This window comes from Heliconius melpomene, chromosome 20 (genome assembly GCF_056956725.1).
Source record: "Heliconius melpomene rosina isolate 202511_hmr_F chromosome 20, ASM5695672v1, whole genome shotgun sequence".
Classification (NCBI taxonomy): domain Eukaryota; kingdom Metazoa; phylum Arthropoda; class Insecta; order Lepidoptera; family Nymphalidae; genus Heliconius; species Heliconius melpomene.
The window spans coordinates 13,970,590-13,984,779 of NC_140408.1; the positions used below are offsets into that span (position 1 = coordinate 13,970,590).

The 14,190-nt window shown below is 32.3% G+C and overlaps 2 protein-coding genes across 2 annotated transcripts in view; one reads left to right on the forward strand and one right to left on the reverse strand.

The window, feature by feature from the left end:
• The window catches only part of LOC146528129 (putative multidrug resistance-associated protein lethal(2)03659), a 32,819-nt gene extending 29,793 nt beyond the window's left edge, over positions 1–3,026 (reverse strand). Inside the window, exon 1 of the mRNA XM_085205012.1 lies at positions 2,864–3,026. The gene's annotated coding sequence lies outside the window, so the exon portion shown is untranslated. The remainder of the gene's footprint in view (positions 1–2,863) is intronic.
• A 1,110-nt stretch (positions 3,027–4,136) lies between these two features.
• The window catches only part of LOC146528130 (putative multidrug resistance-associated protein lethal(2)03659), a 29,785-nt gene continuing 19,731 nt past the window's right edge, over positions 4,137–14,190 (forward strand). Inside the window, exon 1 of the mRNA XM_085205018.1 lies at positions 4,137–4,286. The gene's annotated coding sequence lies outside the window, so the exon portion shown is untranslated. The remainder of the gene's footprint in view (positions 4,287–14,190) is intronic.

Here is a 14,190-nt window from a genome sequence, read left to right on the forward strand (position 1 = left end):
GAATATCATAAAAAACCGCCCCGCTTTGCCTTGTGAGAGAGAAAGAGAGAGAGAGAGAGAGAGAGAGAGAGAGAGAGAGAGAGATATGCTACAGAGGGATGTATTCGTCCGCATGGTAATCGAATCTACGACCGTCGCGCTTACGGTAAGACGTTTTGCCGCTGCGCCACACCGGCCTTCATCAAGTTTCATTCAGTGAAAATATTTATATTTACAGTATATACTGTCCGCTCGTCTTGTTGCACTAACAAGTCGGTTCCTAGCATGCAATGTCTAAACAAAAGTTTAAGCGGAATATTGAATGACTTTGTTTTATTTACTTTTTTTTGACTTTACTCTATTAGATCAAATTCTTTATATCTACGAGTAGGTATATATGGGATATATATAGCAAGGTATGTAGAGGGAACCTGGTGTTAAGGCACTCTTTTTATAGGTACCTACTTAGTTTGCTATTACAATATAATGAAGAATAAAACACTAATAATTAATATTTATTAATATATAATTAATATTTATTAATATTTTCATTTCTTCGCTCTGGTACCAACGCAAAATCTCGGCGTTAAGTTCCACCCCTGAACACATAATGCCTCGAAAATGGGGAATAGAGTGACCAGGTTCCTTTTGCCTATCATGCTGTATGTGCAATACAGCATGAAGTTGATATATTTTTAGAAGTATATAGTAGGTATAGGTAAAGATATATGTACTATTCATACACCTGCTTATTCAGGAAATTGTAGACATCATCTCGATAAGAAAAGATAACATCAAAATACACTAGCATTGAGTATATTAGATATAAGATGTCTATTTTTTTTCTTGAAATATTTTCCTCTTAAGTCTAGTCGTGGCCACAGGGCGTAAGAAATGAAATACTTAATATTGCCATTTCTTCGCAAAAAAAAATTCTTCTTTCTACTCTCGTACAGTACCGTGTAATTGAAATGAAATCTAGATAAGTAGAACAGCAATAGAGTGGAATAGCACCTCGTTGAGTTGCACTACTAAACTCAGAAAATTTTGAAATTTTGGGGGTACGTGGGGAATGGAGACTCATTTTCTCTCTATATCTATATCTATATCCATGAGCCTACCCTGTTGTTCATCAATTAGCGTGATGCTGAAAAAAGTGAAGCAAAGTCAGGATCACACAAACAAACTTTTATAATATTAATAGGACTAATATTTTTTTTTTCGAACATGAGGTTAATGCTGTTAGCCCTATTGGATTTTACAGTGACACCGGTTGGGTAGAGAAGAGGGAACTCTGTCTTTGAAGCACTATGTGGCTGCCTTTGAGGAAGTCGACGGCGCACCCTGCGGGACTCGAACCTCGGCTTGCGGCCGTCGAGCGGACTGGGTCTCTGGTTTCTCTTCAAAACGCATAAATCTTTCGCCTTTTACTAATATTATAAAAGTATGTTTTTATTAAGAATATTTGTTCCACTTCCACGCAAAAACTACTGAACGGATTTTAATGAAACTTAACAGTAATATAGCTTATACATCAGAACTACAAATAGACTACAAATTGTGTAAATATTTTGTATATTTCGATTTTAATATAACAATAAGTTAAGGTGGGCGAAATTAACTTGGATGAGAACCTACAACCATTTCGCGAAATCTCGACGACGTCTATTTTTTATAAACGATTTTATTTATTACTATTTTGATATACTTTATTATATAATTATACTATGACAATGTAAAAAATTATCACAGTTTTTTTATATTATCAGCATTATTATTATATAAAACGACGAAATAGAATATAATGATCCACTAGTTGTGATACTGTTATAAGAGATGTTCCTACAAACGTAGAATTTTAATTAAATCAAGATACTATACATTCTATGGGCATAATAGTGCAAAAATTTCTGTAATTAACTTTATTTTCTTACCTCCAACGCAAAAAGGTGTTATAGCTTTGACGTGTCTGTGTGTGTTTGTGTGTGTATAATCGTATGTCTGCCTGTGGCTTCGTAGCTCCCAAACGGAGGAACCGATTTTTATTTTGTTTTTTTTGGTTTCAAAGGTGACTTAATAACATGTCTCCTTAGCTATGAATGAAGAAGACAAGTTTCACTATTTGAAGGTCATCAGCTCTTTTCTCATTGATAAAAGGAAGTAAGCAACTTCCACTTATCTATTCGATTCCATATTTCTTATGCTGTCGCTTTAATTTCTTTTGGTCGTAAATTTATTTAATTCAATATTTTATGAACATAAAACGTTTATTTACGTTTTTTTAATCTCCTCTTAATATTCCCCTATACTCCCTAAACTACCTAATGATAAATTTCAATAGACTTGGCCCCCTGTGCCTTGTCTTTCAGTCACTCAGTATCAGAAATGTTTTATATATTAAGAATGTATATTTAAATTTACATATATTAATATATGTAGAGAAACCAGAGTCAATCTAGTGATTAATAATTTCAATTTATTTCTGGCGTACGAAGATGCTGCTTATGGTAATAATAAGTGGCATAGCAACTTGCTGTTTCTCATTATTGCGCAACCAAACGCCGCGCTTTGTTTTCATTTAATGTGATTTATATGAATCTATGACTATCGTTTTAAGCGATTAAATCACTTAAAAACTATAGTATATAGAAACAATTTAAGTCAGTATTTTATATGTAAAGAATATTTTCATATTAACAATTATTTAGAACAAAGATTTATTATTATTCATATATTTTTAATATAGATATTTTATATATAAGATATAAAATATTTTTCCATGGTTTCAAGGCCGTATAAAGTTCATTAAAAGCTCCTAATTTATATGAAATTTTAAATAAGAAGTGAAAGTTCTAAACAAAACAACTAAAATCAAAAAACTCACCGATATAATTTACAATATCTGCTATATATTATAACAAACGGCACACGAAGTAAAATATTTAGTATTTCCTTTTAAAATATACTGAGAAATCACGTAAAATATATTTATTTCAAACGACAGAGCCTCTGTCCATATGATAAAAGCGAACACTGTAACTATAACCAGAATTGACATCCGCAATTCTGAGAATTTGACGTTGACATTTGACACGGTCATCGGTGTTGCCAGCCTTAGAATTATGACATTATATTCTACCATAAATTATTAAAGTAAGAAGTTATAAATTGTAATGTTAAGCAAAATTTTGCGACTTTTTTTTTAAATATTTTGCGAAATTTTCTGTTTTGTCCGCACGCGTTGGGCAAAATTAGTCAAAATTCAATTTGTGCGCGTGAATTTCAAAACGTTCTCCAGCTTAGCTCAATGAGACACATTTTGACCATTTACTCAAAAACTAGTATTAAAATCATCACCAAACTACTTCGCTGGAGTCAACGTGTCGTCCACAACGTTTCTGCAAAATTTCAGAACTGTAGGTTTAATGATATAGGAGGAGCAGCATTACGATGAAATACATTTTTAACCAGTAAAGGCTGAGCTGGGCAAATATCTCAAAAATAGTTAGAAATTATCTTCTCTATAATAATGTATCAGTTTGTCTATCGATCTACCATTGATCATTTTGTTTATAATTAACCTTCCCACTTTAATACAAATAAAGTCTTATTTATTCATGAGGTCATCAATAAAATCCCAGGAGTGCTGCCATATAGAAAAATAACTGAGTAGTTTTCTTTTACTATAAGGCATAGACTTTAGTCAAAAATTTTATTGTCAAATATAAATAGTAATAAGTTTATAGATATTTTTTCCTCGAAACGCCATATATCAAGAATTCAATTCAATTCGATATTTTTTCTGATTAAATAATGAAAAAAATCGTAACTATTTTTTAACTTCATGCTGTATAACATATATAACAGGGATAGTAGAAAAATCAGTGAAGCTTGTGTTAAGATACTCTGTTACCGTTACTCGTATTGAGGTACATGTATTTTGTTTTTTTATACAAATAAATATTATTTATTCATTTATATATAAATATAAAACTTATCAATATAACATTTTAATTAATGTGAAATTTTTATGTTCTATCGTAGTCATAAATTATAATTATTAACCTAGCAACACCGAAACATCTGTTATATGTCAATGTCACATTCTCGAAATCGCGGATGTCAAATTGTCAACTCAACACGACTTGATACTTATTCAGTTTTCATTTTATCAATGTCGTAGTTGGTTGTGTCGAATTATAAAACTACATATCTACGTTTTTATTTAAAATTTTGATGAAAAATACGCATTGTTTTCTTTTTGTGCCGTTTATTATTATATGTTAGCGCTATTATAAATTAAATTGGTAAGTTTTTTGCTATTGAGCATTCGCAATTGCAATGTTTTTTTTACTTTAGTAAGATATTTGATAACTTTTTAAGAAGTTAGCGTAACCTTGATAGTATAAAAAAGTTTGTTTAAGCTTTTAGTACAGAAATACTTATGATACGCAAAAGATAGATAATAAACTAAATTATGTGTAAATTGGTTTAATATTCTAAATAATATTTTGCTTGTGAATGAGCTTTTTTTAACATGCCGCAGTTTATGATATTAATAAAAATATTTTTGTATATACATGATGTTTTTATTGAGTAATATTTTTCCAACACGCCTAATTCACTGTGGTTTTGGGTTCTATTCACTTTTATAGCACATTAGAATTTAAGAAGACAATAACTTTGCGTCTAGATCGTGGCCCGATATGGCACAAGGGCGTGACTGTAAACGTGACGTGTGCGAGTTCAATTCCCACTCTGGAAAATGAAATATTTAACATTTTAATTTTTTTGCTCTGGTGATGAGGCAAGGGCGGCGTTGTGTGCAGAATCGTCGGAACGTAGGGCACGAAAGAGTCTTTAAAAAGGAATGGAGTTTTTCAACGATAAGTTCCCCATCCTGCTAAGTAATATAAAAAAATGAATGAGAGGCGAAGAACACATCGTTTCAACACTATATTGTTTTCCCTAAATCCTACAAAATACGATAGATAGGTGTGTCCAGTAAAAACATTGCGAAAAAATGCCAAGGCCGTCGTAACGCAACGACACAGCGATAGACTTCATAAGCGATAATTGTGAATTCGATACCACTCAGGGGAAATAATAATTTTCATTTCCACATTCTGGAAAACAAGACGAATAGCGGCTATTAGTTCCGCTACTCACCAAACAATGTCTAAAAATTGAACGGAGAGTGGAAAACGAATTGACTTATGTTATATAGCACTAGCTCTAAGTACTGTAGAATCATTCTATTTCCAATTGTATAATATTTGTATTAATGAATTGGACGAATGTTTCAATAATTTTTTTTTTTAGATAATTAATGACATTTTAATTTGTAAATAGTAAATGAATAAAACCAATTTACATATTCTATAAATTTTTCACATAAAAAAGTAGTTCGAACGAATATAACCTCAATTTATATATATATATTTTTGAAGTATTAATAAAATAAGAATTATGAAAATCACTACTGGAACACTTGTTACTAGACCCCTTTTGCGTAACCTGAGGGGCGGAGTTCGACGCCGCGCTTTACCTCGTTACAAGGGAAATTAAAATATTAAATATTTCATTTCCTGCGCCACAACTGGCTAATAATAATAAAATTTAATTACATCAAAAAATAAAATAAAAGAACATATTTTGGATTAAAGATTTATAAAATAGGCGACCTACTCCTTTCTCCCAAGCATTACATACACTTACTCGTATATACTATAATATACGTATAATAATGTGGTGAAGGTGAAAATATGTTTTTCAGCTTTACGCTGTAACCTGCATATACTCGTAGCAGGGTAGGCGGAGGGTCCGTTTTCCATTTTCCGGCGAATTATTGAGGCATTGCGCAGTTGAGTGGTGGCGAAGAAATAATATAAATTATATGATAATTAATAACATTCTCCTGAATGGGAATCGAACCCGCATTTACAATCACACATATCCTCGCATATGGACCTACGCCTAGACGGCCTCAATATTGCACAATATTATTACATACTAGTGGACCCGGACGCGGCTACGCCCGCTTCAACTATACGAATATTTATTAAATATATTTATAAAATTATTTTCAGTTTTCAATAGAGAGATGCGTTAAGCAAGCTCATTTTGGGTGACGTTTTCTAACAACAAACTTTGCAAATCGTTGCTTAGCAACGGCGGTTGTTATAAACATGGCGGAATTAATTACATGTCAAATTAATAAGTATTTTAATATATTGGTATATATCGAAAATATTACAAATATGAGAAAAAAAAGTATCTTATGTTCATCCCGAGACCCTCAAGTATCTCTATATGAGTATTTTATCACAATTAAATTGCCGGTTTGGCCCTGATTGCGTAAAAGACAGACAGACAGACAGACAGATAGAGTTACTTTCGAATTTATAATATAGGTATGGATGGATACGAGGGGCGTTCCATGTATTCTCGGTATCAACAACTTGACCCAAAAATATTTTAATTACAACGTCAATGCATTTGTACATCATGATATTGACTTATCAATTCCCAGAAAAAAAACGCTTGCCACCCGATGCCCGAAAAATGCACATTTATTGCTGCCTTCAGCTCTTCAACATCGACTTCGAAATCGTTTCCTCGTATCTTCTTCTTTTTTATCTTTTTTAAAATTTGAATACTTGTAACTCATGATTGTTAAATGATACATATATTACAAAAACTGTTTTAGGAAGTTAAAAACATTTATTTTACTAATGTACAAAAAACCTACTTCAATTAATATTCAGTTGCTGGAGTCGAATTCAATTTGAGTGAACATGTGCCGTAGAGTTCCGCTATCTGACAGTCATTTAATAAATGAGATAGGTTTCTGCTGTTATACATCATATTTGTATTCATTTGGTTCTAATAAAATGTATAATATTAGTTATGGGAACCTGTGTTCCCAGTGCTAGGACTCTCCGTTTCCCATTAAAACACTTTCGTTCGCCACTATCCGCGGAATTCCGTAGCCACCGCGTTCTGAGTAGCAGAACTAAACGCTGCTCTTTGTACTGTTAATAATCTGTTATTATAGTTAATTAATTTGTTATTAAATTCAACTTAAAGTAAGATATGACTATCGTGGAACACGTGTGACTATAAAAAACAACCGCAATAGCTGTGAGTTCCTTCTATTCGGGGCCGTGATGTGTAAATTATCTTCAATTCTTTGCTTTGATAAGGCGGTGGTAGTTCTGGCCTTCAACACGCAATGCCCCAATTTTGAGCTGGAAATGTAGGAAGGAGTGTCTTCATTTATTTTCTAATGGTCTCTCAATTAAGTATAAAGAATAATTTGTCTTAAGAACATTTAAATGCAGCTTCCGGGAGAGAAATTCCTATACCTACTTATGAATTTTATACAATACTACAGTTTGTACTAGAAAACTATATTTGCTAATATTATAGAGATGAAGGGTTTGTATGGTTGATCAAACTAATCTCAGGACCAATGATGCAATGGTCTGGCCAACATGAAAAAAAAACTGTTTGATGTACTATTTATCGAGGAAGGTATAACTAACAAAAATAAATGACATCACATTGAGGCCGTCGTCGGCGCCAGCGTGCGGTTGCGGGTTTGATTCCCACTCAAGGAAATAGTATATTCAATACTTTCATTATTTTTTAGAAAACATATAAAAAGTTCAACGTAGCGGGATTTAAACTCGCCCAATGACCAACTAAGCCATACGTTCAATATTTTTTTTTTTTTTGAGTGGGGAACCGAGTGACTTAACACTAGATTCTGTGTTACTACTAGGTGAAGCTGGACAAAAATATGTAATACATTACAATAATGTAGTACACTAGAAAGTTTGCTACAATCGTTAGATTTTGGTAAACCCAGACTAGAATAAACAATAAAGTATGAGGAAAAACTACAAAGTAAATATACACCTTGAAGCACAGTTGGAAATCGTCTAAATGAACGTGAGAATGTAACGAAAATATTTTAAAATACGTCTTATGCTATAAACATTTGCCAAACTGTTTTTTTTCCGCTCAAAGAGGGTAACGTAGTGCCGTAACACTACTTCTCTCTGCCTGCCCTGCCAATTGCTTGATATGATAAAAAATGTGTTTATCTGTCATCACGTACGTCATAATTGACGTGATGACGTCAGTAATTGAGGATGTCACGGTCATTAGATCACTTATTAAGACATAATTGTTTTCCTTATACTTAAGCAGATGTGTGTGGTCATACATGAATATTTTTATGATATAACTTGGTTTATTACTCTATTTTATAAAAAGTCGATCTTATCTAGAAATAATTAAAAGTAAAAAGAACTAAAAACACCTTTTGCACATTAATAAGACGAATGCAATGGGAAAACGTACTCGATATATTTACTAGTAGGCAGTCCAAGGTTCCATCAGCTATCTTCCAATTCCATCATGAGCACATCATCAACATAATATTGTTTTGTTATCTAACCTACATGTTATTGCTAAGTTTAGTGATGACACAACAATTGGAAATCGAACCCATAATTGTCGTCAAATTACAGTTATTTCTGTAACTGAGTTGAATTGTAAAGAATATCTTATAAGGTTTTATAATGTGCTAATTTTTTATCTATACATTATGGTAGTGTTATTTTTTTCTCTCTTTTAAAGCTATTTCCAAATATGTATATATTTCTTAGTCAACAATTGTGGGTTTTTTATGATCTTAACTGTATACGTGATGGGTGTGGGTTCACATTCCTATAAAGGTATTATACATATTTCAGATAAGTTCTTTTCTATATTAAATATACTGCTTAGAGTTTAGCCACGCACAATGCTTTTTTTAACATGTCGAGAATGAAGTAATAATTGTTGTTTTTTCCTACTTCTTTGTGGAAAATAAAAAAAAAAACAATGACTTTATGGTTTTTTCTATAACTATATGTATGCAATTAATCAATATTAAATTCTTAGTTAACATATTATATTATTATTACAATATTTTTTTTGCTTCACACCGTATCCTGTATTTAGCAGAGGCAGAGGAAACCTGGGAACCTAGTATTAAGATACTCCGTTCCAATTGAAACACTTCCGTTTCACTTTCCGTCAAATTTTGAATGCATTGCTTGTTGAAGGCATTGCTTGTTGAATCGCAGAACAAAATTATTAAATCGAACGCAAAGTTCCTGAGATTAGCGCGTTCAACCATACAAGCTCTACAACTTAATAATATTAGTATATATCAAATTGAATTAAAAATACAAAAAAATAAAAGTCGATAAGTATAGTAAGACGACGTAAAAATCTATAATAAAATACATTTTTGTTGTATAGATATAAGATAACATTTTATCTCGCCCTCTGGCCTTCCTTCTAAATGTCGCACTTCTGGTAAATACTAAATTATTCAAGCAAATCGATCGATAGCAGTCTTTTGTGTGTCTTCATAACAGTAAAAGAATAATAAAAAAACTGACTTCAAAGCATTTATATAGAAAGTTAAATAAAAACAATATTTTAGAAATTAATATTTTAATTATTTCAAAGTAAAGAAAACTTAAATAAGGCAGTTATTATATTTTACCAACATATAAAAGCTAAAAAAAATCATAACCATCCATACCTATTTAAACTATGTGAACTATTCTTATCTAAATTATAACACTGTTAGAAATAAAATGTGTAAGTAAGAAGCTAACAACTAAATAAGACCTAATTAAAAATAATCTATTTATATACCTTCTTCCAAAATGTATGTCTGTCTGTGCGTTTTTTAGCTTCACGCTGTATCCTGCACATAGCAGTGTAAGCAGAGGGAACCTGGGAACCTCCGTTCCCATAAACACATTCCCCACTTTTCTGCCTAATTTTGAAGGCAATGCTGGTTGAGTAGTGGAACTCAACGTCGGCTTTGTACAGTTACCAGAGCTAGAAAAAATCAAATATATCATTTCTTTCAGAAATAAGCCCGCCATTGTAAACATAACTTTTTAACTGTTTTCTTACTATTTATACATGTGCAATAAAGAATATATATATAAGATAAGAGATATATCCTATATCTTATAAAACAAAGTCGCTTTTCGTGTCTGTCTGAACTTTCTAACTCTTCTTCTTCTAAACCACCCAACGGATTTTTATGCGGTTTTCACCATTAGGTCGAGTATTTTTCAGGGAAGGTTTATATATAGTTTATTATTTATACATTCTTATGTAAATTAACATAAATACGATAAATGTGTCTAAAGTCCTACCCGTTGAGACACTTTCGCGCATGCGCTGCTCTAATGGTAAGTACTACATGAAAAAAATGTACTGGAGTATTGTTCCTCTTAATAAGATCTACAAAAAAGTTCGCGAGAGCATATTTTTATCTTTTAAGGATAACGTGTAGTGATCATATTTCTGTCTAAAAATAGTAATTTCAATATATTTTTTATTGTGAGGGATATTTTTCCATAATGGTATTAATCCTTATCTTTTAAAATACTTTATTAATTTTCTACGTTAAACGAAGATAAAATTTGCTTTTTACAATATTTCGAAATTGCGAATAGTTTTAGAGAAAAACGCATTTAATTGTTGACACATCACGCCGTTGACTCATCAGCTGTGCCGACTTAAGTTTTACTTATCCCTTACTCTCAGTATATAAATAAGTATATTAGTTACGTTGGCCATTTAATGTAGATCAAAACTGTCTTTTACTGTTTTTTCATTTTAATAAGTACTTTAGAAGTTGTTACAATATCAAAACATCCTTGCTGCGAAACGCGCCCCGCGACGTTTTGCTTATACAAGCGCGTCATGAGCAGTCATCGGTGGTTCCGTGGTAGAATGCTCGCCTGCCACGCGGGCAGCCCGGGTTCGACTCCCGGCCAATTTAATTTAATTTTCCTCACAGGCAGCCACGTAGTGCTTGCTTTTCATCAGGGACAGAATACCCTCTTCAGCATTAACCACAAGCTCGAAAAAAAAAACCCGCCCGCTATAGAGGCATAGCAACGAAGATTTAGATGCGTTTGCACGTATTGGATAATTGGAGTTGAATGTATTATTTCAGCGCGATATATTTGGTTTCATATTTTTTGGAGTAGTTATTAGTAGGAAGGCTTTTGTTTATAATTTCTTCCGTTTAAAAATAGTCATTTAACTATCTAAAAATAGTCATTTAAATATATTTTAATAAGTACTTGAAAAGATTAGTAGCACAGATTTAAAATTACGATACCTACTAAAAAATCCTTGCTGTGTAAAACAATTGGAAAATCCTTATTGGAACTACGAAAATGCGGGTTGCATTAGAGTTTAATTAATTTTCACATTATCTTAAGTGCTTCGCAAACATACATTATATGAATAATCCAGTAGTAAAAGCGGGCGAAGCCGCAAGGGGGTCGCTAGTATATATATATATATATATTATAAGATGTTCCTTGAGTGGGAATCGAACCCAAAGCCGCGCTTACGCTTAGCGGCCGCGCGCTTACTTGCGCCTGCGCCACGATGTTAATATTTTTATGTCTATTAAAGCTACAGGCTAAAACTAGCCTAATAATATATTCTTTGCACCTGCTCTGTGTTAGAACTACGTTTCCATTGCCTACCTTGGTAGGTCTATATGGAATACAGCTTGAAAAATAAATACTTGTAAGAAACAAAAAAGTTATTGGATACATTAATTTAATTTATTCAGTCGATATCCAATAAAACTAGATAAATCCAACCACTTACCAATCATTTATCAAAATCGATTCACTGGTTTAAATACGTGGCGCTATAAACATTACTCTCCTTTGTGTAAAAAGTCGGATAAAAAGATGTTTTTTAAAATATTTAAGCGACACAAGATTATTATACTAGTGTTAGATAGTAGATAACAACCTTTAAGCCTCGAGTCGTCTACGAATTATTATATTTATTTTGGCATTAAATTCAAATTATAGTTTTATATCTATTTACTTTTTTAATAAATACTCATTAAAGCGCAGTGACAACGTGACTGACCGTAAACGCGACGGCTCTAGGTTCGATTCCCATTTGGAGGAAATGATTACATTTAAGTTATATAATTTTTTAAGCTCAGGACCCAAGATAAAGCGCGGCGTTGACCTCCGCCACTTAACTCGCAATGTTTAGAAAAATTGGAGGATAATAGGAAATTAAGTTCCCTCTGCCTACATCACTATGTGTGGGATACATAGTAAACTTGACTCATTAACAAAACTATCAGGAAATTAATCAATCAACTACGTATCTTTCGACGATTGGCAATGATCACAAACTAATCAGCCTAATCAAAAACGTGTAGATAGATAGAGATTACAATATCTATATCTATCTGTATATATCTGTTCGTTGATAAGCAAAAGTCAAACAAATATTACTCATATATTATGTATATGTACCTTATTTTTACGTAATATCTATATTATATTATCAATATATGTGAAATATTCTCTAGTAATAATGATGTAGCAGTTTTTCGTATTTGTGTGCATTTGCCGAGCAACATGTTTCAATATTAGGCGGTGATGGTAGTAGCAAGCAAGCAGAGGGAACCTGAGAATCCAGTGTTAAGATACTTCCTTTGTTGAAAACAAAATATAACACTCTTTTGATGGTTTCTCTGAGTATCGATTTTTACTCGAAGAAATTAAATATTTATTTTCCATTTCTTCGCTCTGGTTTCGAGGCAAAGCGCGGCGTTGAGTTCCGCCACTCAACACCTTATTCCTACAGAATTTGGGGGAAAGTGGGAAACGGAGTGTCTTAATACTAGATTCCCTCTGCCTACCCTGCTGTGTACGGGATACAGCGTGTAGCTGATTTTATTTTAAATTTTCACTGGTATTTATTCCACTGGTTTTCATTCCAGTGATATATAACCTGAAATCAACACTTGGAGATAATCGGCTTTATAATATGTTATTTATTGTAATAACTATTTAGGTTGCTATCATTTCCGCGGAGGTCACCAGTTTGATTCCAATTGTTTGATAAAATATTTTTTAATTGAAATTATACTTTATATATTCTTACATTAAGGTCTCCTTGAATTAGTGTACTCCTTTAATTAGTGTTACTAGTCCACCGGAAATTCTTGCTATAGATAACTAATATTGATATCTTTAGAGGAATTTCCAAACTTTTAATTTCTTCCGATTATTGATACTGCTATGTAAACTTGTTATTTTCTTTATTAGTTTTACACTGTGTCTCGCAAATAGCAATAGGCAGAGGGAACCTGAAATCCTAATGTTAATATACTCCGTTCCAGTTCAGATTCTTTCGTTCTCCATTTGCCGCCAAATTCTCGAGGTATAGTGAGTTTTGTGGCGGAACTCAACGTCGCGCTTTCATAAATGGAAAATAATTATTAAACATTTAATTTCCTTAAGTGGGAATCGACCTCACGATATGTCGCGCGTTATAGTAACTCGCTAGAGTCCCTGCCCCACGATTGGCCTGATATTCTTTTAGATTTTTTATATGATAGAAGTTATTTTTAGGGTTCCGTACCTCAAAAGGTAAAAACAGAATCCTTATAGGATCACTTTATTGTCCCTCTGTCAAGTCTATTTATCTCGAGATCATGTGGTGGAATTAAGCTGAACTTCAAATATTCAGGGAAGAACTTATATTTACAGTTCACTCTTAAATTAGTAGTTCACTCTTAATTTTTCTCAGTTGTACTTCCCGACGATCTGAAAAAAATCCTAAAATTGGTAGGGAACCCACAGTGGGCGAGTCCAACTCGCACTTAACCAGTTTTTTAATAATAACTCTTCATATTCTTCACTGTCAAACCCCTAAAAAAAGGTTAGCAAACTTTGAATCAGCTTGATTACCTGGACAATGCTTTAACAAACGAAGTAGGTGAACATGTTTATACTAGTCAAATAGTGAGCCATAAAGTTGGTAAATGGTCCATAATATACAAACATTCGGCAAGAAACATTCGACGTAAAGAGATAAGGGGATGTATGTATCTAAATTGGTTATCTATATCTAAATTGAGTCCTTGAACAGGTTCTAAAAATTTTTTTACAGTATTTCAGTATGTTTAAAATTATATAAAAATATATTATCAAAATATCTATAAACAAAATTTACATGGGGATAAAACTTTATTATTCAATAATTAGTTTGAATTATCTTAATATGAGGTAGCGTTTGTTGATTAGAGTAGAGCCTTTTGTTTACTTAAAATTAAAATATTTATAC